The 26,127-nt window shown below is 45.0% G+C and overlaps 1 long non-coding RNA gene across 2 annotated transcripts in view; it reads right to left on the reverse strand.

The window, feature by feature from the left end:
- Positions 1-845: 845 nt before the first annotated feature.
- Positions 846-26,127, reverse strand: part of LOC145866958 (uncharacterized) — a 25,311-nt gene continuing 29 nt past the window's right edge. Inside the window, exons 1-4 of one of the 2 annotated variants that reach the window (XR_014383181.1) lie at positions 25,973-26,127; positions 25,788-25,847; positions 25,486-25,556; positions 846-1,307 (exon numbers count right to left, since the gene is read on the reverse strand). The exon at positions 25,973-26,127 is cut by the window's right edge and continues 29 nt beyond it. This is a non-coding gene — a long non-coding RNA (uncharacterized LOC145866958). Of the gene's footprint in view, positions 1,308-25,072; positions 25,557-25,787; positions 25,848-25,972 lie in introns of those variants that run through there. The other variant, XR_014383180.1, reaches the window with a different exon arrangement.

Here is a 26,127-nt window from a genome sequence, read left to right on the forward strand (position 1 = left end):
AATGTAGCTGACTGTCTTCTGCAGGTTGTCCTCTAACCAGTGAGGTAAAATATATCTCCAATTTCCATATTTTTTTTAGTTGTGTTAGTTTCAACAGCACAAACAACCTGATTTTCCCCCTAATCGATATCAGTGATTTATTGCTACTTGTCAAAACAACAGCGTTTTTCGTACTTGTGCAGTTTATAAGGAGCTTGTTTTAAAAAATACAAGTAATATGATTATTGTGGCAGATGTTTGTGTATATAGCACATTTTATGTTTAGATTTGGACATGTTAAAATTGTGTTTTGACATTGGGGATATCCCACCTAGCAACATGTAATTGAAAAGCTGTTGAAAATAAGACTATGCAACCAAATATTTCATATTTACATTTCATGGAACATTTAGTAATAATTATTTATGTAACCAACTGACTATTATATTGACATTGTTATCCTGCTTTTAGAATATCAGGGTTCATTCTCAGATGTCCCAAACCAAATGTACTAGAGCATGACATTGGGGACTGGGCCCCGTTCCAACAACATGCCTATCTAGTGAACCCTGAAAAGAGAGAGAAGCTCCACAGTGAGGTGGAAAGTTACTATGGATATTGCAGTAGTTTCCTCTTGAAATCAGACATGTCCGTGGTGAGGACAACTTGGTTGCTGATTGTCTCAAGGGTGGGCAGTTAAAAAGTTGAGTGTTTTGTGTTTAGCCAGTACGTTGCCATGGATCACAATTTATTTTGACTACATGTTTTTACCTATTGGAGATGAGTTTTGTTTGGGCTCGTTCCAAGGGGATGAGAGTTCTAGAAGCTAGTGAGTTTTAGGAAGACTAAATCAAATTCAAATTCAAATTTATTTTTATATAGCCCTTCGTACATCAGCTGATATTCTCAAAGTGCTGTACAGAAACCCAGCCTAAAACCCCAAACAGCAAGCAAAGCATGTGAAAGAAGCACGGTGGCTAGGAAAAACTCCCTAGGAAAAACTCCCTAGAAAGGCCAAAAACCTAGGAAGAAACCTAGAGAGGAACCAGGCTATGAGGGGTGGCCAGTCCTCTTCTGGCTGTGCAGGGTGGATATTATAACAGAACATGGTCAAAATGTTAAAATGTTCATAAATGACCAGCATGGTCAAATAATAATAATCATAGTAGTTGTCAAGGGTGCAACAAGCATGTCCGGTGAACAGGTCAGGGTTCCATAGCCGCAGGCAGAACAGTTGAAACTGGAGCAGCAGCACGGCCAGGTGGACTGGGGACAGCAAGGAGTCATCATACCAGGTAGTCCTGAGGCATGGTCCTAGGGCTCAGGTCCTCCGAGAGAAAGACAGAAAGAGAGAAAGAGAGAATTAGAGAGAGCATATTTAAATACACACAGGACACCGGATAAGACAAGAGAAATACTCCAGATGTAACAGACTGACCCTAGCCCCCCGACACATAAACTACTGCAGCATAAATACTGGAGGCTGAGACAGGAGGGATCAGAAGACACTGTGGCCCCATCCGATGATACCCCCGGACAGGGCCAAACAGGCAGGATATAACCCCACCCACTTTGCCAAAGCACAGCCCCCACACCACTAGAGGGATGTCTCCAACCACCAACTTACCGTCCTAAGACAAGGCCGAGTATAGCCCACAACGATCTCCGCCATGGCACAACCCAAGGGGGGGGGGGGGGGGCGCCAACCCAGACAGGAAGACCACGTCAGTGACTCAACCCACTCAAGTGACGCACCCCTCCCATGGACGGCATGGAAGAACACCAGTAGGCCAGTGACTCAGCCTCTGTAAAAGGGTTAGAGGCAGAGAATCCCAGTGGAAAGAGGGGAACCGGCAAGGCAGAGACAGCAAGGGCGGTTCGTTGCTCCAGCCTTTCCGTTCACCTTCACACTCCTGGGCCAGACTATACTTAATCATAGGACCTACTGAAGAGATAAGTCTTCAGTAAAGACTTAAAGGTTGAGACTGAGTCTGCGTCTCTCACATTGGTAGGCAGACCATTCCATAAAAATGGAGCTCTATAGGAGAAAGCCCTACCTCCAGCCGTTTGCTTAGAAATTCTAGGGACAATTAGGAGGCCTGCGTCTTGTGACCGTAGCGTACGTGTAGGTATGTACGGCAGGACCAAATCGGAAAGATAGGTAGGAGCAAGCCCATGTAATGCTTTGTAGGTTAGCAGTAAAACCTTGAAATCAGCCCTTGCCTTAACAGGAAGCCAGTGTAGGGAGGCTAGCACTGGAGTAATATGATCAAATTTTTTGGTTCTAGTCAGGATACTAGCAGCCGTATTTAGCACTAACTGAAGTTTATTTAGTGCTTTATCCGGGTAGCCGGAAAGTAGAGCATTGCAGTAGTCCAGCCTAGAAGTAACAAAAGCATGGATTAATTTTTCTGTGTCATTTTTGGACAGAAAATTTCTGATTTTTGCAATGTTACGTAGATGGAAAAAAGCTGTCCTTGAAACAGTCTTGATATGTTCTTCAAAAGAGAGATCAGGGTCCAGAGTAACGCCGAGGTCCTTCACAGTTTTATTTGAGACGACTGTACAACCATCCAGATTAATTGTCAGATTCAACAGAAGATCTCTTTGTTTCTTGGGACCTAGAACAAGCATCTCTGTTTTGTCCGAGTTTAAAAGTAGAAAGTTTGCAGCCATCCACTTCTTTATGTCTGAAACACAGGCTTCTAGCGAGGGCAATTTTGGGGCTTCACCATGTTTCATTGAAATGTACAGCTGTGTGTCGTCCGCATAGCAGTGAAATTTAACATTATGTTTTCGAATGACATCCCCAAGAGGTAAAATATATAGTGAAAACAATAGTGGTCCTAAAACGGAACCTTGAGGAACACCGAAATTTACAATTGATTTGTCAGAGGACAAACCATTCACAGAGACAAACTGATATCTTTCCGACAGATAAGATCTAAACCAGGCCAGAACTTGTCCATGTAGACCAATTTGGGTTTCCAATCTCTCCAAAAGAATGTGGTGATCGATGGTATCAAAAGCGGCACTAAGATCTAGGAGCACGAGGACAGATGCAGAGCCTCGGTCTGACGTCATTAAAAGGTCATTTACCACCTTCACAAGTGCAGTCTCAGTGCTATGATGGGGTCTAAAACCAGACTGAAGCGTTTCGTATACATTGTTTGTCTTCAGGAAGGCAGTGAGTTGCTGTGCAACAGCTTTTTCTAAAATTTTGGAGAGGAATGGAAGATTCGATATAGGCCGATAGTTTTTTATAATTTCTGGATCAAGATTCGGCTTTTTCAAGAGAGGCTTTATTACTGCCACTTTTAGTGAGCTTGGTACACATCCGGTGGATAGAGAGCCGTTTATTATGTTCAACATAGGAGGGCCAAGCACAGGAAGCAGCTCTTTCAGTAGTTTAGTTGGAATAGGGTCCAGTATGCAGCTTGAGGGTTTGGAGGCCATGATTATTTTCATCATTGCGTCAAGAGATATAGTACTAAAACACTTTAGTATCTCCCTTGATCCTAGGTCCTGGCAGAGTTGTGCAGACTCAGGACAATGGAGCTTTGGAGGAATACCCAGATTTAAAGAGGAGTCTGTAATTTGCTTTCTAATGATCATGATCTTTTCCTCAAAGAAGTTCATACATTTATTACTGCTGAAGTGAAAGCCATCCTCCATTTGCGAAGGCTGCTTTTTAGTTAGCTTTGCGACAGTATCAAAAAGAAATTTCGGATTGTTCTTATTTTCCTCAATTAAGTTGGAAAAATAGGATGATCGAGCAGCAGTAAGGGCTCTTCGATACTGCACGGTACTGTCTTTCCAAGCTAGTCGGAAGACTTCCAGTTTGGTGTGGCGCCATTTCCGTTCCAATTTTCTGGAAGCTTGCTTCAGAGCTCGTGTATTTTCTGTATACCAGGGAGCTAGTTTCTTATGACAGATGTTTTTAGTTTTTAGGGGTGCAACTGCATCTAGGGTATTGCGCAAGGTTAAATTGAGTTCCTCGGTTAGGTGGTTAACTGATTTTTGTTCTCTGACGTCCTTGGGTAGGCAGAGGCAGTCTGGAAGGGCATCAAGGAATCTTTGGGTTGTCTGAGAATTTATAGCACGACTTTTAATGCTCCTTGGTTGGGGTCTGAGCAGATTATTTGTTGCAATTGCAAACGTAATAAAATGGTGGTCCGATAGTCCAGGATTATGAGGAAAAACATTTAGATCCACAACATTTATTCCATGGGACAAAACTAGGTCCAGAGTATGACTGTGGCAGTGAGTAGGTCCAGAGACATGTTGGACAAAACCCACTGAGTCGATGATGGCTCCGAAAGCCTTTTGGAGTGGGTCTGTGGACTTTTCCATGTGAATGTTAAAGTCACCAAAAATTAGAATATTATCTGCTATGACTACAAGATCCGATAGGAATTCAGGGAACTCAGTGAGGAACACTGCATATGGCCCAGGAGGCCTATAAACAGTAGCTATAAAAAGTGAGTGAGTAGGCTGCATAGATTTCATGACTAGAAGCTCAAAAGACGAAAACGTCATTGTTGTTTTTTTTTTTGTAAATTGAAATTTGCTATCGTAAATGTTAGCAACACCTCCGCCTTTGCCGGATGCACGGGGGGTATGGTCACTAATGTAACCTGGGGGTGAGGCCTCATTTATCACAGTAAATTCATCAGGCTTAAGCCATGTTTCAGTCAGGCCAATCACATCAAGATTATTATCAGTGATTAGTTCATTGACTATAACTGCCTTGGAAGTGAGGGATCTAACATTAAGTAACCCAATTTTGAGATGTGAGGTATCACAATCTCTTTCAATAATGGCAGGAATGGAGGAGGTCTTTATACTAGTGAGATTGCTAAAGCGAACACCGCCATTTTTAACCTCTTGGGGCTAGGTGGGACGCTAGCGTGCCACCTGTGGTGCACTCCATCAACAGCAGGTGCATTTCAAGAGCGGCAAATTTGAATCCAAATAAATGTCAAAATTCAAATTTTTCAAAAATACAACTATGTTACACCATTTGAAAGATAAACATCTCCTTAATCTAACCACGTTTTACGATTTCAAAAAGGTTTTACGGCGAAAGCATAAATTTAGAGTATGTTAGGACAGTACATTTACAAGAGTTGTGTGTAATGTTTTGTCAAGTCAAAGACAGGGTCACCAAAACCATAAAACCAGCTAAAATGATACACTAACCTTTTACAATCTCCATCAGATGACACTCCTAGGACATTATGTTAGACAATGCATGCATTTTTAGTTCTATCAAGTTCATATTTATATACAAAAACAGCGTTTTACTATGGCATTGATGTTGAGGAAATCGTTTCCCTCCAATAACCGGCAGTCAAGTCAGCGTCAGAAATTAAATAATTAAAATTAGAAAACATTGTTAAAATATTATATTGTCATTTAAAGAATTATAGATTTACATCTTTTGAACGCAATCAACTTGCCAGATTTAAAAATAACCTTACTGGGAAATCACACTTTGCAATAATCTGAGCACTGTGCCCAGAAAAATACGCGTTGCGATACAGACTAGACGTCATGTTGGGGAGATCTAAAATCGAAAATACTATGTAAATAATCCATTACCTTTGATTCTCTTCATCAGATGTCACTTCCAGGTATCACAGGTCCATAACGAATGTAGTTTTGTTCAAAAAAGCTCATCATTTATGTCCAAAAATCTCCGTCTCGTTAGCACATGATGTAAGCCAGCCGGACTTCTCGTCATGAACGAGGGGAAAAAATATATTTCCGTTCGTTCAAACATGTCAAACGTTGTATAGCATAAATCATTAGGGCCTTTTTTAACCAGAACATGAATAATATTCAAGGTGGACGAATGCATAGCCTTTTATAACGTATTGGAACGAGGGTACCCAACATGAAGTAGCGCGCCAGGTGTCTAATGGGACATCACCGTTCCATGGCTCTTGTTCGGTCAGATCTCCCTCCAGAAGACTCAAAACACTTTGTAAAGGCTGGTGACATCTAGTGGAAGCAATAGGAAGTGCCAAAATATTCCTAAACCCCTGTGTCTTTCAATGGGATAGCTTTAAAGTCAATACAACACATCAGGTATCCACTTCCTGTCAGAAAATGTCTCAGGGTTTTGCCTGCCAAATGAGTTCTGTTATACTCACAGACACCATTCAAACAGTTTTGGAAACTTTAGAGTGTTTTCTATCCATATATAATAAGTATATGCATATTCTAGTTACTGGGTAGGATTAGTAACCAGATTAAATCGGGTACATTTTTTTTATCCAGACGTGCAAATGCTGCCCCCTAGACCCAACAGGTTAATTTTGCCCAACCTAGATCGAGGCACAGACACGGTCTCAATGGGGAAAGCTGAGCTGACTACGCTGACTGTGCTAGTGGCAGACTCCACTAAGCTGGCAGGCTGGCTAACAGCCTGCTGCCTGGCCTGCACCCTATTTCATTGTGGAGACTAGAGTTCTAGAAGTGTATATATATTGTCTTGAATTGTTGACAGCCAGTGGACACCATGTTTATATTGGTGAAGCATTGTAGTTGATTATAATGTGAATTGGAAGTTTTTTTCTGTTGTTGGTAAGCATTCTCTTAAGGTGTTACCGTCTTTGGTTTTTCTATTTTTGTTTTGAGGTTTGGAATGTAGCACGTAGGACGCACTGATTGGTGTCACCTCGTTAGTCAGTATGTATTACACCTGTGCTGGCTTGTCCATCTCGTTAGTGGGAAGGTGTTTCACCTGAGCTGGTCCAGGTTCTATTTAAGAGTGTCTGGCCCAGTGCTCCAGTTGTCTTGATACATGTGGAGAGTCAACACCTTTAGTTGCTCTACCTTTTTGGTTTGCTTCCTGTCTTTAAGTTTGGTGTGGGTTTTTCTTTTGTTTTCCTCTTCTTGGGCAGATTTAGTGGGTCTCATGGTGGGTGTCTTTTAGGTCCCAGTTGTTGTTACTAGTCAACTTTCAGTGGACACTGAGAGCAAAATTGCAAGATTATGTTATTGTACTTTTATTGCATCAAATGTTTGTTTTATGCAACTGAATAGAGGGTTCTTAGAACTATTGTGTCTGTGTTCTACTGAGGATGGGCCTCTGGGAGAAAACACTGACAGGAGATTTACAATGTCTTTTGGGTGATAAAACCTAAAGAGACCGCATTCCAGAACATGAGTTAATGTTTCTGTTCTATATGGTACCAGGGAGAGATGACCTCAGGGCCAGACCCTGGTCTCTACACAAAGAGTACTGTTTTTACAGCAGATACTGTCTGCTGAGAATTATAAGTATCTTTCATACAAATCTTAACCTTGTGACCCGTTCTATACATCTGTTGTTTGTCATGTAGGTTGAAAGGGGTGCAAAAGACCTTGGTACTTTTGTCTCATGGCTCTCAATGACTCATCTGGGAGTGATTCGTCGACCAGCCATCATTATCGTAGAGCACTCAATTGATTCACTTTATAATTGTATGTTGTATTGACCTGCTCCCTTATTATTAAGTGAATAAAGATTTAGTTTAACTATAACTCTGACATGTGTGATAAGTTTGTCTCATTTGATATTAAAGAAATTAACAACCACATTTGGCGATGGGAACGTGAATCTTGACTTGGTGACTGACGACCTGGGTAAATGACCTGGCTCCTGATGACCTGGGTAAATGACCTGGCTCCTGACGACCTGGGTAAATGACCTGGCTCCTGATGACCTGGGTAAATGACCTGGCTCCTGACGACCTGGGTAAATGACCTGGCTCCTGACGACCTGGGTAAATGACCTGGCTCCTGACGACCTGGGTAAATGACCTGACTCCTGATGACCTGGCTCCTGATGACCTGGATAAATGACCTGGCTCCTGATGACCTGGGTAAAGGACCTGACTCCTGACGACCTGGGTAAATGACCTGGCTCCTGACGACCTGGGTAAATGACCTGGCTCCTGACGACCTGGGTAAATGACCTGGCTCCTGACAACCTGGCTAAATGACCTGGCTCCTGACGACCTGGGTAAATGACCTGGCTCCTGACGACCTGGGTAAATGACCTGGCTCCTGACGACCTGGGTAAATGACCTGGCTCCTGACGACCTGGGTAAATGGCCTGGCTCCTGACGACCTGGGTAAATGACCTGGCTCCTGACGACCTGGGTAAATGACCTGACTCCTGATGACCTGGCTCCTGATGACCTGGGTAAATGACCTGGCTCCTGATGACCTGGGTAAAGGACCTGGCTCCTGACGACCTGGGTAAATGACCTGGCTCCTGACGACCTGGGTAAATGACCTGGCTCCTGACAACCTGGCTAAATGACCTGGCTCCTGACGACCTGGGTAAATGACCTGGCTCCTGACGACCTGGGTAAATGACCTGGCTCCTGACGACCTGGGTAAATGACCTGGCTCCTGACGACCTGGGTAAATGGCCTGGCTCCTGACGACCTGGGTAAATGACCTGGCTCCTGATGACCTGGGTAAATGACCTGGCTCCTGATGACCTGGGTAAATGACCTGGCTCCTGACGACCTGGGTAAATGAACTGACGACCGGGGTAAATGACCTGACTCCTGACGACCTGGGTAAATGACCTGTCTCCTGACAACCTGGGTAAATGACCTGGCTCCTGACGACCTGGGTAAATGACCTGGCTCCTGATGACCTGGGTAAATGACCTGGCTCCTGACGACCTGGGTAAATGACCTGGCTCCTGACGACCTGGGTAAATGACCTGGCTCCTGACGACCTGCGTAAATGACCTGACTCCTGATGACCTGGCTCCTGATTACCTGGGTAAATGACCTGGCTCCTGATGACCTGGGTAAAGGACCTGGCTCCTGACGACCTGGGTAAATGACCTGACTCCTGATGACCTGGGTAAATGACCTGGCTCCTGACGACCTGGGTAAATGACCTGGCTCCTGACGACCTGGGTAAATGACCTGGCTCCTGACAACCTGGCTAAATGACCTGGCTCCTGACGACCTGGGTAAATGACCTGGCTCCTGACGACCTGGGTAAATGACCTGGCTCCTGATGACCTGGGTAAATGACCTGGCTCCTGATGACCTGGGTAAATGACCTGACAACCTGGGTAAATGACCTGACTCCTGATGACCTGGGTAAATGACCTGGCTCCTGACGACCTGGGTAAATGACCTGGCTCCTGACGACCTGGGTAAATGACCTGGCTCCTGACGACCTGGGTAAATGACCTGACTCCTGATGACCTGACTCCTGACGACCTGGGTAAATGACCTGACTCCTGACGACCTGGGTAAATGACCTGTCTCCTGACGACCTGGGTAAATGACCTGGCTCCTGACGACCTGGGTAAATGACCTGGCTCCTGACGACCTGGGTAAATGACCTGGCTCCTGACGACCTGGGTAAATGACCTGGCTCCTGACGACCTGGGTAAATGACCTGACTCCTGATGACCTGGCTCCTGATGACCTGGGTAAATGACCTGGCTCCTGATGACCTGGATAAAGGACCTGACTCCTGACGACCTGGGTAAATGACCTGGCTCCTGACGACCTGGGTAAATGACCTGGCTCCTGACGACCTGGGTAAATGACCTGGCTCCTGACAACCTGGCTAAATGACCTGGCTCCTGACGACCTGGGTAAATGACCTGGCTCCTGACGACCTGGGTAAATGACCTGGCTCCTGACGACCTGGGTAAATGACCTGGCTCCTGACGACCTGGGTAAATGGCCTGGCTCCTGACGACCTGGGTAAATGACCTGGCTCCTGACGACCTGGGTAAATGACCTGACTCCTGATGACCTGGCTCCTGATGACCTGGGTAAATGACCTGGCTCCTGATGACCTGGGTAAAGGACCTGACTCCTGATGACCTGGGTAAATGACCTGGCTCCTGACGACCTGGGTAAATGACCTGGCTCCTGACGACCTGGGTAAATGACCTGGCTCCTGACAACCTGGCTAAATGACCTGGCTCCTGACGACCTGGGTAAATGACCTGGCTCCTGACGACCTGGGTAAATGACCTGGCTCCTGACGACCTGGGTAAATGACCTGGCTCCTGACGACCTGGGTAAATGGCCTGGCTCCTGACGACCTGGGTAAATGACCTGGCTCCTGATGACCTGGGTAAATGACCTGGCTCCTGATGACCTGGGTAAATGACCTGGCTCCTGACGACCTGGGTAAATGAACTGACGACCGGGGTAAATGACCTGACTCCTGACGACCTGGGTAAATGACCTGTCTCCTGACAACCTGGGTAAATGACCTGGCTCCTGACGACCTGGGTAAATGACCTGGCTCCTGATGACCTGGGTAAATGACCTGGCTCCTGACGACCTGGGTAAATGACCTGGCTCCTGACGACCTGGGTAAATGACCTGGCTCCTGACGACCTGGGTAAATGACCTGACTCCTGATGACCTGGCTCCTGATTACCTGGGTAAATGACTTGGCTCCTGATGACCTGGGTAAAGGACCTGGCTCCTGACGACCTGGGTAAATGACCTGACTCCTGATGACCTGGGTAAATGACCTGGCTCCTGACGACCTGGGTAAATGACCTGGCTCCTGACGACCTGGGTAAATGACCTGGCTCCTGACAACCTGGCTAAATGACCTGGCTCCTGACGACCTGGGTAAATGACCTGGCTCCTGACGACCTGGGTAAATGACCTGGCTCCTGACGACCTGGGTAAATGACCTGGCTCCTGACGACCTGGGTAAATGGCCTGGCTCCTGACGACCTGGGTAAATGACCTGGCTCCTGATGACCTGGGTAAATGACCTGGCTCCTGATGAGCTGGGTAAATGACCTGGCTCCTGACGACCTGGGTAAATGAACTGACGACCGGGGTAAATGACCTGACTCCTGACGACCTGGGTAAATGACCTGTCTCCTGACAACCTGGGTAAATGACCTGGCTCCTGACGACCTGGGTAAATGACCTGGCTCCTGACGACCTGGGTAAATGACCTGACTCCTGATGACCTGGCTCCTGATTACCTGGGTAAATGACCTGGCTCCTGATGACCTGGGTAAAGGACCTGGCTCCTGACGACCTGGGTAAATGACCTGACTCCTGATGACCTGGGTAAATGACCTGGCTCCTGACGACCTGGGTAAATGACCTGGCTCCTGACGACCTGGGTAAATGACCTGGCTCCTGACAACCTGGCTAAATGACCTGGCTCCTGACGACCTGGGTAAATGGCCTGGCTCCTGACGACCTGGGTAAATGACCTGGCTCCTGATGACCTGGGTAAATGACCTGGCTCCTGACGACCTGGGTAAATGGCCTGGCTCCTGACGACCTGGCTAAATGACCTGGCTCCTGACGACCTGGGTAAATGACCTGGCTCCTGATGACCTGGGTAAATGACCTGGCTCCTGATGACCTGGGTAAATGACCTGACAACCTGGGTAAATGACCTGACTCCTGATGACCTGGGTAAATGACCTGGCTCCTGACGACCTGGGTAAATGACCTGGCTCCTGACGACCTGGGTAAATGACCTGGCTCCTGACGACCTGGGTAAATGACCTGACTCCTGATGACCTGACTCCTGACGACCTGGGTAAATGACCTGACTCCTGACGAACTGGGTAAATGACCAGTCTCCTGACGACCTGGGTAAATGACCTGACGACCTGGGTAAATGACCTGACTCCTGATGACCTGGGTAAATGACCTGACTCCTGACGACCTGGGTAAATGACCTGGCTCCTGATGACCTGGGTAAATGACCTGACAACCTGGGTAAATGACCTGGCTCCTTACGACCTGGGTAAATGACCTGGCTCCTGACGACCTGGGTAAATGACCTGGTTCCTGACGACCTGGGTAAATGACCTGGGTCCTGACGACCTGGGTAAATGACCTGACTCCTGACGACCTGGGTAAATGACCTGACTCCTGACGACCTGGGTAAATGACCTGGCTCCTGACGACCTGGGTAAATGACCTGGCTCCTGACGACCTGGGTAAATGACCTGACTCCTGATGACCTGGCTCCTGATGACCTGGGTAAATGACCTGGCTCCTGATGACCTGGGTAAAGGACCTGGCTCCTGACGACCTGGGTAAATGACCTGACTCCTGATGACCTGGGTAAATGACCTGGCTCCTGACGACCTGGGTAAATGACCTGGCTCCTGAGGACCTGGGTAAATGACCTGGCTCCTGACAACCTGGGTAAATGACCTGACTCCTGACGACCTGGGTAAATGACCTGACGACCTGGGTAAATGACCTGACTCCTGATGACCTGGGTAAATGACCTGACTCCTGACGACCTGGGTAAATGACCTGGCTCCTGATGACCTGGGTAAATGACCTGACAACCTGGGTAAATGACCTGGCTCCTGACGACCTGGGTAAATGACCTGGCTCCTGACGACCTGGGTAAATGACCTGGTTCCTGACGACCTGGGTAAATGACCTGGGTCCTGACGACCTGGGTAAATGACCTGGCTCCTGATGACCTGGGTAAATGACCTGACTCCTGACGACCTGGGTAAATGACCTGGCTCCTGACGACCTGGGTAAATGGTGCACGAGAGATCCCTCTAACTTGGGATCTGAGGGAGACCACACTTCGGGAACAGAGCAGATGAACCCACCTTTAATCTGAGTGGATACCACAACTCAAACCTAGTTTTTTTTTAAGAATGAGGTGAGCAAAACATGCAAGTGCAGGCTCAGTGTGTATTCCTGTGTGTGATATATTTAGGCTGAATATCGATATAAGATTATATCCTGATATTTTTTCTGCAAAGTGAGAGCAAATGTTCAGTCAAAGTCAAAGCCAGATATGACACGTCTCAAGTAGTTTTATTGAAAGCGGCTATTTCAGTGAACAGTTGAAAAATCAAATGAATAAACAATAAACAGGGCTCTTCACCTGGTTCAGATTAAATGCTCAGCTGTTCAAATAACAATAACATGTAAACATAAACACTGTAGAACAACAGGACGACCTTTTTTTTTCAAAATCAAAGCTCCATAAGGTGCACATTTAAATAAATACAAATATCTTATTAAAAAATAGCCTATAAAATAAAATAGGCCTATCTTTTTCTGAAATAAATATTATATATATTTATGACAAAAGTAAACTTTTTTTTTAGTTTGACAACTTTAAATGGCTTATTAAAATCAAATTACAGATTTCTTCTCCTTTCTAACAAATCCACAGATGCAAATAACGAACATTACAAAATAATAAAATATGACAAACCCTAGTAAGGGCAGCAATTATATATAAATAAAGAACAAAATAAAGTGCTCAGTTTGAGAAAATGTTTTTTAAACATCAGCCTGACATTACCATTTGCTTTTTGTTAACTCAATTTCTTATCTGAACAGCCTCAACCAGTTGCACAACAAACAGACTATCAACTCAATAATCATTTTCCCCCTCTTTTTTTTACTTTGATAAACAGTAATGCTGTCTTGAGGTAGACATTAGAAGACAAGCGTGTCCTCCTTCGTTTAAAGATTTTGTGCGAGAAACACCAGCCTGTCAACGGCATCCGGCTTCAGAGATGCTCTGTGGCAGGTCACGATATTGCCACTGCAGCTGAAAACCCTTTCGGAGGGTGAACTGGTAGCTGGTACCAAGAGATACTTTTTTTTGCCAGGTGGCTCAGAGCTGGAAAGACAACTTCATGATCCTTCCACCACTTGAGGGGATCAGTGTCACTCTCCACACTTGCTGACTGCAAGTAACTTGACAGTTCATTTTCAATAGCCTCCCTCTTGGTTGGTGGCGCAGTGGTGGTGGCTGTGCGCTGCTTGAAGAAGCTTGCCAGTGTCTTAGCTTTTGGTGCCACTGCTGCTTCTCCATCTGCAGGCTCAGGCACAGTTGGCACACGTAGGTGAGGCGGTTGACAGCTGCTCTGATCAGCCAGTAGCGTCTCCACCTCCAAGACAGCTCTGTGCTTCAATGCATCAACTTTTTCACTTGGGATATAGGTGGCCCTGAAGCGTGGATCCACAAATGAAGCCATCTCCAATAGGTCAGTAGTGGCTGGGTCAGAATACTTGCGGTTGAGGTACTCAACAATGCTGGTCTTGATCGATTTGCAAAGCTCGCTATCACATGCCAGGAGACTGTCGTTAAAAAGGTGCAGCACAGGTTTTACATATGATAGAGTGACGTACTCCTCACCTGACAAAGCATCGGTAAAGTCCTGGAGAGGTTTCAGGACCTTTTGGACTGCTTCTAGGACCTCTAAGTCCTGCCAGGTAGGGACAAGGTGCCTGGTCTTTTTGTCATTAGACAGGACTTTGGCCAGTGCTCCTTCCTGCTCCAGGACTCTCTCTATCATCTGCTGCCTTGATCACCAGCGTGTGGCAGACTCGGTTATGAGTTGGTGACTTGGCAGACCCAGCTGAATCTGGACTTCAGCAAGATGTCTCCTTTTCTTCCAGCTGTACCAAAAACAGCTTACAATTCTCTTGCACAGAGAAATGGCCCGGGTGACGCGCTTGTCATTCATGCCATGTCCTGTCAGAATCATAAAAAAACTATTAAACAAATGTGCTTATGCGAGAAAATTTGACTCTGTTTTCACTTTAACACACTCACACAACTAAGTGCTTTCCAAAATCAAGCTTTAGAAATATTCTACATTCATATTTTCTTGTTTCATAGTTTATTTTTTTAAATCAACGCCAGTCCTAATCATAAATATCAAATATTATATTCATTTATTTTCTGAATTTGAATCCTGTAAGTGATTTTTATGTATTATTATTTGTGTATAATTTATAAATGATGACTATACTGTATGTACATTTACTGATGTTTCGTTCTTGTTGTTGTTCTTAGTATTTATGCTTAGTATTTAATGCTACTTCATATTTCTACTCCACTAAAAACTCCACAATGTTTAGGCCTACCTACGTGTCAACATTAGTTTCTAGTTACTTTGCAGTTGGCTCTTCAATCCAGAGAAAAAAACTATAGTCTATCATAATAACTAAATATGTTACCTTGATGATATCAACAGGCTAACCAGCATTTTAAAGTCATAATTACCTCACCTTTACCAGCTGTAACATTAAAGTGGTAAACACATCAATGCATCACTAATTCTTATCCAATAACCTAATAAATATGGTTCTGAAATCTACCATCCTGTATTGTAAGTGATTTTACTTTTAGCACTTTATGTTTTGTGTTTTATTAATCAATTTTTGGCCAAGACAGCAGCATAAAACAAAAAAAGTTGCAGACAGACACAAAGGAAAATAATAAAAAACTAATATTTTAATATGTTTTTTTCTTTAAAGTAAAATATGTGAATACTCCTTAATAAAACACTGCACTCCCCAATAGCCAAGTGTAGTCTGACCGAAGCACTGCATCCTCATCGTTCAGCTCCACCGCTCTGACGACGTCGCTCCCGTTGGCGGTTGTTATAGCAACCGGATGCTTTTCTTGGAGTTTCCCAGCTTGCGTCCTGCGAGGCCTCAGCTATATGCTCACCGGTGTGATCCTGGGGGGAAATAACTTGTTTTGGAGACACGACGCTGTTTTCATCTCCCCCAGTCGTTGAATGAAGTGAACATGTCACGCTTCATGTAAAGGCTCACATTGTCCTGCTCGACCCACATATCGCTGGTCAACGCCAAAATGGGTCCCGTTAGCGAGCCGGTCAGCAAGGCTCTGCCTGACTTCAGTGGACATTTGTGGCAGTGCTTCTCGTGTAAAGTAGTTGGGAAGCTCATATCTCGGGTCCATAGTTTTCAGTAGCTTTTTGAATCCGACTTGTTCCACAGTTGCAACAGGGACCATATGTTTAGCAATGTGATAGGACACCGCTGTAGTTATAGTACACCACTTGCCAATTTTCTTTTCATAAAGGCACACTGCGGGAAAATGAAGTTTGCAGTGAGCTTTGTTTCGGGGCTTTTTCGGGTTGTCGACGGCTTGCGGCTGGGGCTTCTGCAGCGCGCAGTTTCACACACTCTTCGTATTGCAGTTTGTGCCACTGTTTTAGGTGGTGAAAAAGATTTGTAGTGCTTCCACCCCTGGCTGTAACTTTTTTATGGCACTGCCTACATATAACGTGATTTTGTTGCTCATCTGATACTTTGAATCCGAACCATCTCCAAATTACTGAGCCAATGCTTTTTCTTTTACTAACCAATTCCTCGTCAAAACGCTCCGCAGACGCTGTTGCTTCCTCCATGTTTGTTGAAGTGTCTGTTCCTGCCCCTCCGCCCTCTGTGCATGAAAGAGGAGGCGCGGGGAGCAGCGCAGAGAGCTCCGGGTCTGCAGCTTGCTTGGAGCAAGAATCAAAGCGCAAATTTCAACTATATCGATATATGCGAAATGGTCTAATTTCATATCACATTTAAAATATATATCGATATATTTTTTTATATCGATATATCGCCCAGCCCTAGTCAGGCTGATAAGAACAATTCTTATTTTGTATAACGGGTCACTTACGCTTCGAACACACCGACTGCGTCATTGCATCACTGCTACGTAACATTTTGCGCAGCTACGCAACTATACTGACGCTTCGAACACACCGACTGCGTCATTGCATCACTGCTACGTAACATTTTGCGCAGCTAGGCAACTATACTGATGCAGGCACCTTTTGCAGATGGTCGCATGCGGTTGTACACATGGAGGAGAGAATCATTTTCGCAGTATCCTCAAAACCGTGTCTTTTTGACACAACTGCTGACAGCTACAGGGACATAAACACAAAAAATGCTGCTTGGAGACAAGTGTCCACAATAGTAGGATTGCCAGGTCAGTTTAGTAGTGAGCACGTGCTAGATGTGGCTAGTTAGCTAGCTAGCTAACCTAGCTTGCTAACCTAGCCAATGAGGTGTGTGTGTGTGAAAGAAATAGTCAAATAAATTATGCTAGTTACTACCCCTGATAACTTTACCAAATAATCATGTTTGAAAGAGTGAGTGTGTATGTCATAAATAGTCCTAGAAATGGTAGATACTACTGTACCCCTGATAATTTGGTCAGATAACCGTGTGTGTGTCTATGTGTACAGTAGGTGACATATCCATGATAGCTATCTAATAACTATAGGTATGCTAGGTAATGGTTTGGCTTATCATGTCTATGTAGAAGAAGACTGGAGGAGGAAGTGGAGAGGACTCAGGGACAGGTATCAGAGAGAGAGAAGGACAGAGAAAGAGAAGAAGAGGTCTGGGTCAGCAGCTTCAGGCCAGCAGCCTTGGTGCTTCTGCCACATTCTTTCTTCTCTGGATCCATTTATTGTGCCTAGGGCAACGAGTGGCAATTTTACAGCCAGACCCTCTACTACATCATCCACAAGTGTTGTCCCCACCGGTGCATCAAGACCCTCAATGTCACCTACAACTGCGACCATCGCCTCCACCGCTGCAGCGAGACCCTCTACAATGTCTACATCATCCACAAGTATGACCACCATCGGTGCTGCGAGATCCTCTACAATGTCTACATCATCCACAAGTATGACCACCATCGGTGCAGCCATGGAAGACGATGAAATGGAGGAAGCACCTCTGGATCTAGGACCACCTGAGATTATTATGAACCTCACGGAAGTGACCACTGAGGACCTCGTTGAACAGGATGTGGCCGTGGAGACAAACAGAGAGAGAAACGAAGAGGAACAACGTCACACCAGGCGTCATCGAAGGTTCCAGATCCACTCAACTCATTTCAGCAGAGGCTCCTCCAAGCCGTCGAGAGGGATGCAGCCCAACCTGATGCTCACAGGAAGGAGGATGAAGAGACCCTCTTTACCATGAGCCTGGTGCCACAACCCTGAAGAGGCTGCCTCAGCAAAGAAAAGCAGCAGTCAAAGTTAAAATGTATCAGCTGCTTTTCCAAGCCGAGTTCAATGGTACGTTTTTTTTCTTCTCCACATCACAGGTAGTGTCATAAGTGTTGCGACAGTGAAGTAGGTCATTCTTTACAGTATAGTCATGTAGGCTAATTGGTATTTCAGATCAAAGTATTAATATGAGGCAAATGTACAGCTGTTGTTTCTAGGTTAGAAAATATCCCTAAACAACAGTTTACTGTCTAAATATTTTCCTGTCATATTCATCTTTATCTCTGAAATACAAATTCCATGAGTAAACAGCAAGTATTACCAACTTTACTGCACTGTTCCAATATTTATGCCTCTAACTACACTATACAAGCAGTATTTAGTTAACCATAAAAGGTGAGATTTATGTTTTCTTTTATGTTAAGCTTGTATGTGTTGTTTTTCTCTTCCCTTCCAGAGATGGAGTCCATTTAGCCGAGCAACTCACAGGAAGGACAGGAAGAGGAGAGGAGTTGTCTGGTTGTTGTTCTTCCCTTCCAGAGATGGAGTCCATTTAGCCGAGCAGCTCACAGGAAGGACAGGAAGAGGAGAGGAGTTGTCTGGTTGTTCTTCCCTTCCAGAGATGGAGTCCATTTAGCCGAGCAGCTCACAGGAAGGACAGGAAGAGGAGAGGAGTTGTCTGGTTGTTGTTCCCTTCCAGAGATGGAGTCCATTTAGCCGAGCAGCTCACAGGAAGGACAGGAAGAGGAGAGGAGTTGTCTGGTTGTTGTTCCCTTCCAGAGATGGAGTCCATTTAGCCGAGCAGCTCACAGGAAGGACAGGAAGAGGAGAGGAGTTGTCTGGTTGTTGTTCCCTTCCAGAGATGGAGTCCATTTAGCCGAGCAGCTCACAGGAAGGACAGGAAGAGGAGAGGAGTTGTCTGGTTGTTGTTCCCTTCCAGAGATGGAGTCCATTTAGCCGAGCAGCTCACAGGAAGGACAGGAAGAGGAGAGGAGTTGTCTGGTTGTTGTTCCCTTCCAGAGATGGAGTCCATTTAGCCGAGCAGCTCACAGGAAGGACAGGAAGAGGAGAGGAGTTGTCTGGTTGTTGTTCCCTTCCAGAGATGGAGTCCATTTAGCCGAGCAGCTCACAGGAAGGACAGGAAGAGGAGAGGAGTTGTCTGGTTGTTCTTCCCTTCCAGAGATGGAGTCCATTTAGCCGAGCAGCTCACAGGAAGGACAGGAAGAGGAGAGGAGTTGTCTGGTTGTTCTTCCCTTCCAGAGATGGAGTCCATTTAGCCGAGCAGCTCACAGGAAGGACAGGAAGAGGAGAGGAGTTGTCTGGTTGTTGTTCCCTTCCAGAGATGGAGTCCATTTAGCCGAGCAGCTCACAGGAAGGACAGGAAGAGGAGAGGAGTTGTCTGGTTGTTGTTCTTCACCTCCATCATTGTACCTTTCTTTTCACACACGTCTGTTCCGTTTAAATTCAGTCAATTCATAGTCATTAGTTTATAAAGTCTCGGGATAGCATTCATTATTAGTGTTACATAGATTTCTGAATTGACAGAATTGAAACTCAAACACTGAAGAATTCACAGATGCTCTTTTTGAAATGTTTACACGCACACACACCTCTTTCAATAGTTGTATTTTTTTAAAACATTTTTTACACGTACCGGTCATGTTCTTTCCTGTACTTGAATACTTATTAAATGATGTTTTCATAGTCAGTTGTTTATTAATATCTCATTTAGACTTAATCTGCTCATTTCTTCCCTACACCTTCGCAGATCTACGACAAGATGAAAGTAAAAACACATTCTCTTCCTAATTCATTCTTTTCCCACCTGTATTTTGTCAGGCCAGTGAACATGGTGTTAAACTGTACTATTTGTATGGACCCTAGGTTACCCTTTCCCTTAGTTATCATACTAACTGTATGTCCTATAACCTTAATTAGTGCTCCTGCTCACCTGATGTACCATGCCAGGTGTGTATAATACTGACGTTAATGAGAGAGGGAAGGGGTTAAGGTGTGGTCCTGCTCACCTGATGTACCATGCCAGGTGTGTATAATACTGACGTTAATGAGAGAGGGAAGGGGTTTTAAGGTGTGGTCCTGCTCACCTGATGTACCATGCCAGGTGTGTATAATACTGACGTTAATGAGAGAGGGAAGGGGTTAAGGTGTGGTCCTGCTCACCTGATGTACCATGCCAGGTGTGTATAATACTGACGTTAATGAGAGAGGGAAGGGGTTTTAAGGTGTGGTCCTGCTCACCTGATGTACCATGCCAGGTGTGTATAATACTGACGTTAATGAGAGAGGGAAGGGTTAAGGTGTGGTCCTGCTCACCTGATGTACCATGCCAGGTGTGTATAATACTGACGTTAATGAGAGAGGGAAGGGGTTTTAAGGTGTGGTCCTGCTCACCTGATGTACCATGCCAGGTGTGTATAATACTGACGTTAATGAGAGAGGGAAGGGGTTTTAAGGTGTGGTCCTGCTCACCTGATGTACCATGCCAGGTGTGTATAATACTGACGTTAATGAGAGAGGGAAGGGTTAAGGTGTGGTCCTGCTCACCTGATGTACCATGCCAGGTGTGTATAATACTGACGTTAATGAGAGAGGGAAGGGGTTTTAAGGTGTGGTCCTGCTCACCTGATGTACCATGCCAGGTGTGTATAATACTGACGTTAATGAGAGAGGGAAGGGGTTTTAAGGTGTGGTCCTGCTCACCTGATGTACCATGCCAGGTGTGTATAATACTGACGTTAATGAGAGAGGGAAGGGGTTAAGGTGTGGTCCTGCTCACCTGATGTACCATGCCAGGTGTGTATAATACTGACGTTAATGAGAGAGGGAAGGGGTTAAGGTGTGGTCCTGCTCACCTGATGTACCATGCCAGGTGTGTATAATACTGACGTTAATGAGAGAGGGAAGGGGTTTTAAGGTGTGGTCTTTACTCCCAAATGTCACTTAAATATAGCTTCCAAATGAAGAGAGACAATGATGCATAAAGTCATCTGGGGGAAAAAACGATATTTTTTGGACAACTGTGGATGGTTCTTAAAATAACCTTTGTGTTATTGGGCTCTTCAAAGAGCTGTTTCCCTCCACGGCATACTGCCATGGGACTTCACCTGCTGGCGATGAGAAGTAGGTGGTCAGCTTCTCCCTCACCTGGAGTGCCTGTCTGGGGGCGTTGTTGGCACCTGCCCTGGTGACATCAGGTAGGTGACCATTTGGCGTGCCCATCTCCATCCGAAGCGGCTCCTGGAATGACCTCCGCAGGTAGTTGTGGAGAACACGTGGCCTTCACGCAGGCATCGACATTTGAGGGGCTGAGACCAAGCACTCTCCGATACATTCTCCACCGGGCTGCCAGAATCCCAAAGGCGCATTCAACAACTAACCTTGCCCTGGACAGTCGTTTGTTAAAGATCCTTACAGGCTTTGGCAATGGCAGCTGGCGTCCAGCGTAGGGCCTCATGAGGTTGGGTCTTAAAGGGAAGGCCTCGACGACGACGTGAGGAACAGGTCCCAGGTCTTCAGCCCCAGGGAGTGATGCAGGTGGTGGAATCTCCAGGGTGCCATCCTGAAGTGCCTGGCCAAAGGCAGAGTCCCGGAGGGTCCCGCCATCACTTCCCATAAGCACCAACATCGACAACACGGAAACAGTAGAGGCCATCTACTACAGCCAAGAGTACAACTTAATATGTACCCTTGTACACATTGTACAATTTACAATGTGACCCAGTTCAACGGGTCTGAACAGAACTGGGGGATGTCAGACATGAAGATGTCTAAACACAACTGGAATATCATTAGTTTGTGATTCATTGTTAATGGATTTTCAATCAGGAACACAGAGGAACAACTTGACAACATAACAATGTGTGGGTGGGTGGAGATCTAATATTGTTTTGTGACAAACACTAAAGCATGATATTCTAATAAATCTACACCCTATTCCCTACGTAGAACACTACTTTAGACCTGGTCAGAAGCACCGTAGTGCACTACGTAGGGAATAGGGAACCATTTGGAACAGAGACCAGTAATTCCCCTGAATATCTTTCTCTTCCTCATCTGGTTTCTTGAACAGCCCTTCACTCCTCCCCTCTTCCTCTTCCTCCCTTTTCATTCTATTCTATCAGCCACACCACTAGCTCACCTCCACACAATCCATTTACAAGTTAAAGACTCACCTTGGAATAAATAACAAAGGAAAACTATTACTAGATGAAGTTTAGTGTTGGATTTTTTTATTTCCCATCACCATAAATCATATTTAATCACTGAACAGTAGCAGACCTAACTTCATCTGTTCCTGACTCTGGATAGTGGATTAAAAAGACCATCAATCTCCAATGATATTAAAGTCCTATTCTGAACATTACTGATATACTGAGTGGCAAGTCCAGATATCTGCTGGTTTTATTGTTTGGTCAATAGCACCACCTGCTGGACAGGTTTAATGTTGCTGGACTGAGCAGTATGGGAGGATGAAAGATGACACATTTAGGGCCGGTTTCCTGGACATCTACATTGAACACGCTTTTTAGTCCAGGACTAGGATTAATCTGTGTCTGGGAAACCAGACCATATAGTTTAGTAGAAAGTAAGTGATACCAGCTTGTAGTGGGCTGACTAGTCCTGAATTGTCCTTTTGTTCCTGGACCATTTTCCATGCAGCTCCAGATGACAGAGAACACATCAATTAGGGCCGAGCCTACAAGCTGATCAATGATACTGAGGAGAATTACATAGAGACAGAGAACCAACTGAGAAAACATATCAATGGTTCTGAATGACAACCAATATACATCAACACCATACATCATGATTCATGGAAATGTGCAAGATTAAAACATTGCAATTACAAAAATATGAATACATTGAATGTTTATTTTAAATCAGAACATCTGAAGATCAAATCAGTTAAATCATTGTAGATAAAACAGAGAAGAATAAATCATCACATCTGGGGACCATCACCACCAGCATGACTAGTATCTATGTGGACCCTACTACAGTTTAACCAGCTCAGCTATAGACTACACCAGCATGACTAGTATCTATGTGGACCCTACTACAGTTTAACCAGCTCAGCTATAGACTACACCAGCATGACTAGTATCTATGTGGACCCTACTACAGTTTAACCAGCTCAGCTATAGACTACACCAGCATGACTAGTATCTATGTGGACCCTACTACAGTTTAACCAGCTCAGCTATAGTCTACACCAGCATGACTAGTATCTATGTGGACCCTACTACAGTTTAACCAGCTCAGCTATAGACTACACCAGCATGACTAGTATCTATGTGGACCCTACTACAGTTTAACCAGCTCAGCTATAGACTACACCAGCATGACTAATATCTATGTGGACCCTACTACAGTTTAACCAGCTCAGCTATAGACTACACCAGCATGACTAGTATCTATGTGGACCCTACTACAGTTTAACCAGCTCAGCTATAGACTACACCAGCATGACTAGTATATATGTGGACCCTACTACAGTTTAACCAGCTCAGCTATAGACTACACCAGCATGACTAGTATCTATGTGGACCCTACTACAGTTTAACCAGCTCAGCTATAGTCTACACCAGCATGACTAGTATCTATGTGGACCCTACTACAGTTTAACCAGCTCAGCTATAGACTACACCAGCATGACTAGTATCTATGTGGACCCTACTACAGTTTAACCAGCTCAGCTATAGACTACACCAGCATGACTAGTATCTATGTGGACCCTACTACAGTTTAACCAGCTCAGCTTTAGACTACACCAGCATGACTAGTATCTATGTGGACCCTACTACAGTTTAACCAGCTCAGCTATAGACTACACCAGCATGACTAGTATCTATGTGGACACTACTACAGTTTAACCAGCTCAGCTATAGACTACAGCAGCATGACTAGTATCTATGTGGACCCTACTACAGTTTAACCAGCTCAGCTATAGTCTACACCAGCATGACTAGTATCTATGTGGACCCTACTACAGTTTAACCAGCTCAGCTATAGTCTACACCAGCATGACTAGTATCTATGTGAACCCTACTACAGTTTAACCAGCTCAGCTATAGACTACACCAGCATGACTAGTATCTATGTGGACCCTACTACAGTTTAACCAGCTCAGCTATAGACTACACCAGCATGACTAATATCTATGTGGACCCTACTACAGTTTAACCAGCTCAGCTATAGACTACACCAGCATGACTAGTATCTATGTGGACCCTACTACAGTTTAACCAGCTCAGCTATAGACTACACCAGCATGACTAGTATCTATGTGGACCCTACTACAGTTTAACCAGCTCAGCTATAGACTACACCAGCATGACTAGTATCTATGTGGACCCTACTACAGTTTAACCAGCTCAGCTATAGTCTACACCAGCATGACTAGTATCTATGTGGACCCTACTACAGTTTAACCAGATCAGCTATAGTCTACACCAGCATGACTAGTATCTATGTGGACCCTACTACAGTTTAACCAGATCAGCTATAGTCTACACCAGCATGACTAGTATCTATGTGGACCCTACTACAGTTTAACCAGCTCAGCTATAGACTACACCAGCATGACTAGTATCTATGTGGACCCTACTACAGTTTAACCAGCTCAGCTATAGTCTACACCAGCATGACTAGTATCTATGTGGACCCTACTACAGTTTAACCAGCTCAGCTATAGTCTACACCAGCATGACTAGTATCTATGTGGACCCTACTACAGTTTAACCAGCTCAGCTATAGACTACACCAGCATGACTAGTATCTATGTGGAGCCTACTACAGTTTAACCAGCTCATCTATAGACTACACCAGCATGACTAGTATCTATGTGGACCCTACTACAGTTTAACCAGCTCAGCTATAGACTACACCAGCATGACTAGTATCTATGTGGACCCTACTACAGTTTAACCAGCTCAGCTATAGACTACACCAGCATGACTAGTATCTATGTGGACCCTACTACAGTTTAACCAGCTCAGCTATAGACTACAGCAGCATGACTAGTATCTATGTGGACCCTACTACAGTTTAACCAGCTCAGCTATAGACTACACCAGCATGACTAGTATCTACATGGACCCTACTACAGTTTAACCAGCTCAGCTATAGACTACACCAGCATGACTAGTATCTATGTGGACCCTACTACAGTTTAACCAGCTTAGCTATAGACTACACCAGCATGACTAGTATCTATGTGGACCCTACTACAGTTTAACCAGCTTAGCAGTATCATTAGTACTATAACAGAGATAAAACCCAGGATAGAGGGGCTGAGTGAATGTGGTCTGGACTCTGTGGAGGAGGGTCATTGTGTCAGAGACACTGTAGAAGGACAGAGTACCTGCCTTGTGATCCAGGTACACTCCTACTCTGGAGGACTGAGGGCCTGATACTTTAGTCCCAACATTATTGTGTCTGAAATAATAACCACCTCTATAGCACTTTAAACTCCAGGACTTGTTATTGAATCCAAATATATTACCTTTCTCTGTTCTGCTGATGTCTTTATATGAGACTGCTGTATAAACCCACTCCCCAGTCCACTCCACCTCCCAGTAACAGCATCCAGACAGACCCTCTCTACACAGAACCTGGACTATGTTGGTGAATCTGTCTGGATGGTCAGGATATGGTTGGACTTGGTCTGTATAGGTCACCTTTCTGTTCCCTTCAGACAGAGAGAGGAGTGTGTCTGCTGTGTTTGGGTCCAGTGTGAGCTGACAGGAATCTGGGAGAAGAGCAGAGACCAATGAGGGGAGTCAGAACAATAAGTTAAGTCAGATACTGTATCTACCCTGTCTTTGATTAGAGCACAGCAGAGATCAAATCAGAGAAATATGAGGAGTCAGATAGATACCCAGTCTTTGATTAGATCTACTATTGCTATATATTTCTAGAGGGATTGTTAGGAGTGGCAGTAAAAAGAGACTGTTAGTTACTTCACAATAAAGAGACTCACATTGTAACAACTGTTCTCTGGTCTTGGTCTCTGGAGGCAGAACAACCTCCACTATATTCACTACAGACACACAAACACATTGACAGAGAGAGGGAATGTTATCATCATACCATATTCCACATGTATATGACTAGTAGGGAACTTTCAATGGTCTAAAGTTGATGTTCTGATTGTTTTCAACACACCTGTAGTGGAGATCTTGGTCCATTCTCCTTTAAGGAAGTCTTCTAGTTTCTCTCTCAGTTCAGACACAGTCTTACTCACATCTCTAAAGTACTGAAGAGGACGGACAACGATGCTGGGTAAGTCTGAAGATACACTGATACTGGAGAGAGACTGA

Source organism: Salmo salar, unplaced genomic scaffold (genome assembly GCF_965601325.2).
Source record: "Salmo salar unplaced genomic scaffold, fSalSal1 ptg000136l, whole genome shotgun sequence".
In the NCBI taxonomy this organism is placed as follows: domain Eukaryota; kingdom Metazoa; phylum Chordata; class Actinopteri; order Salmoniformes; family Salmonidae; genus Salmo; species Salmo salar.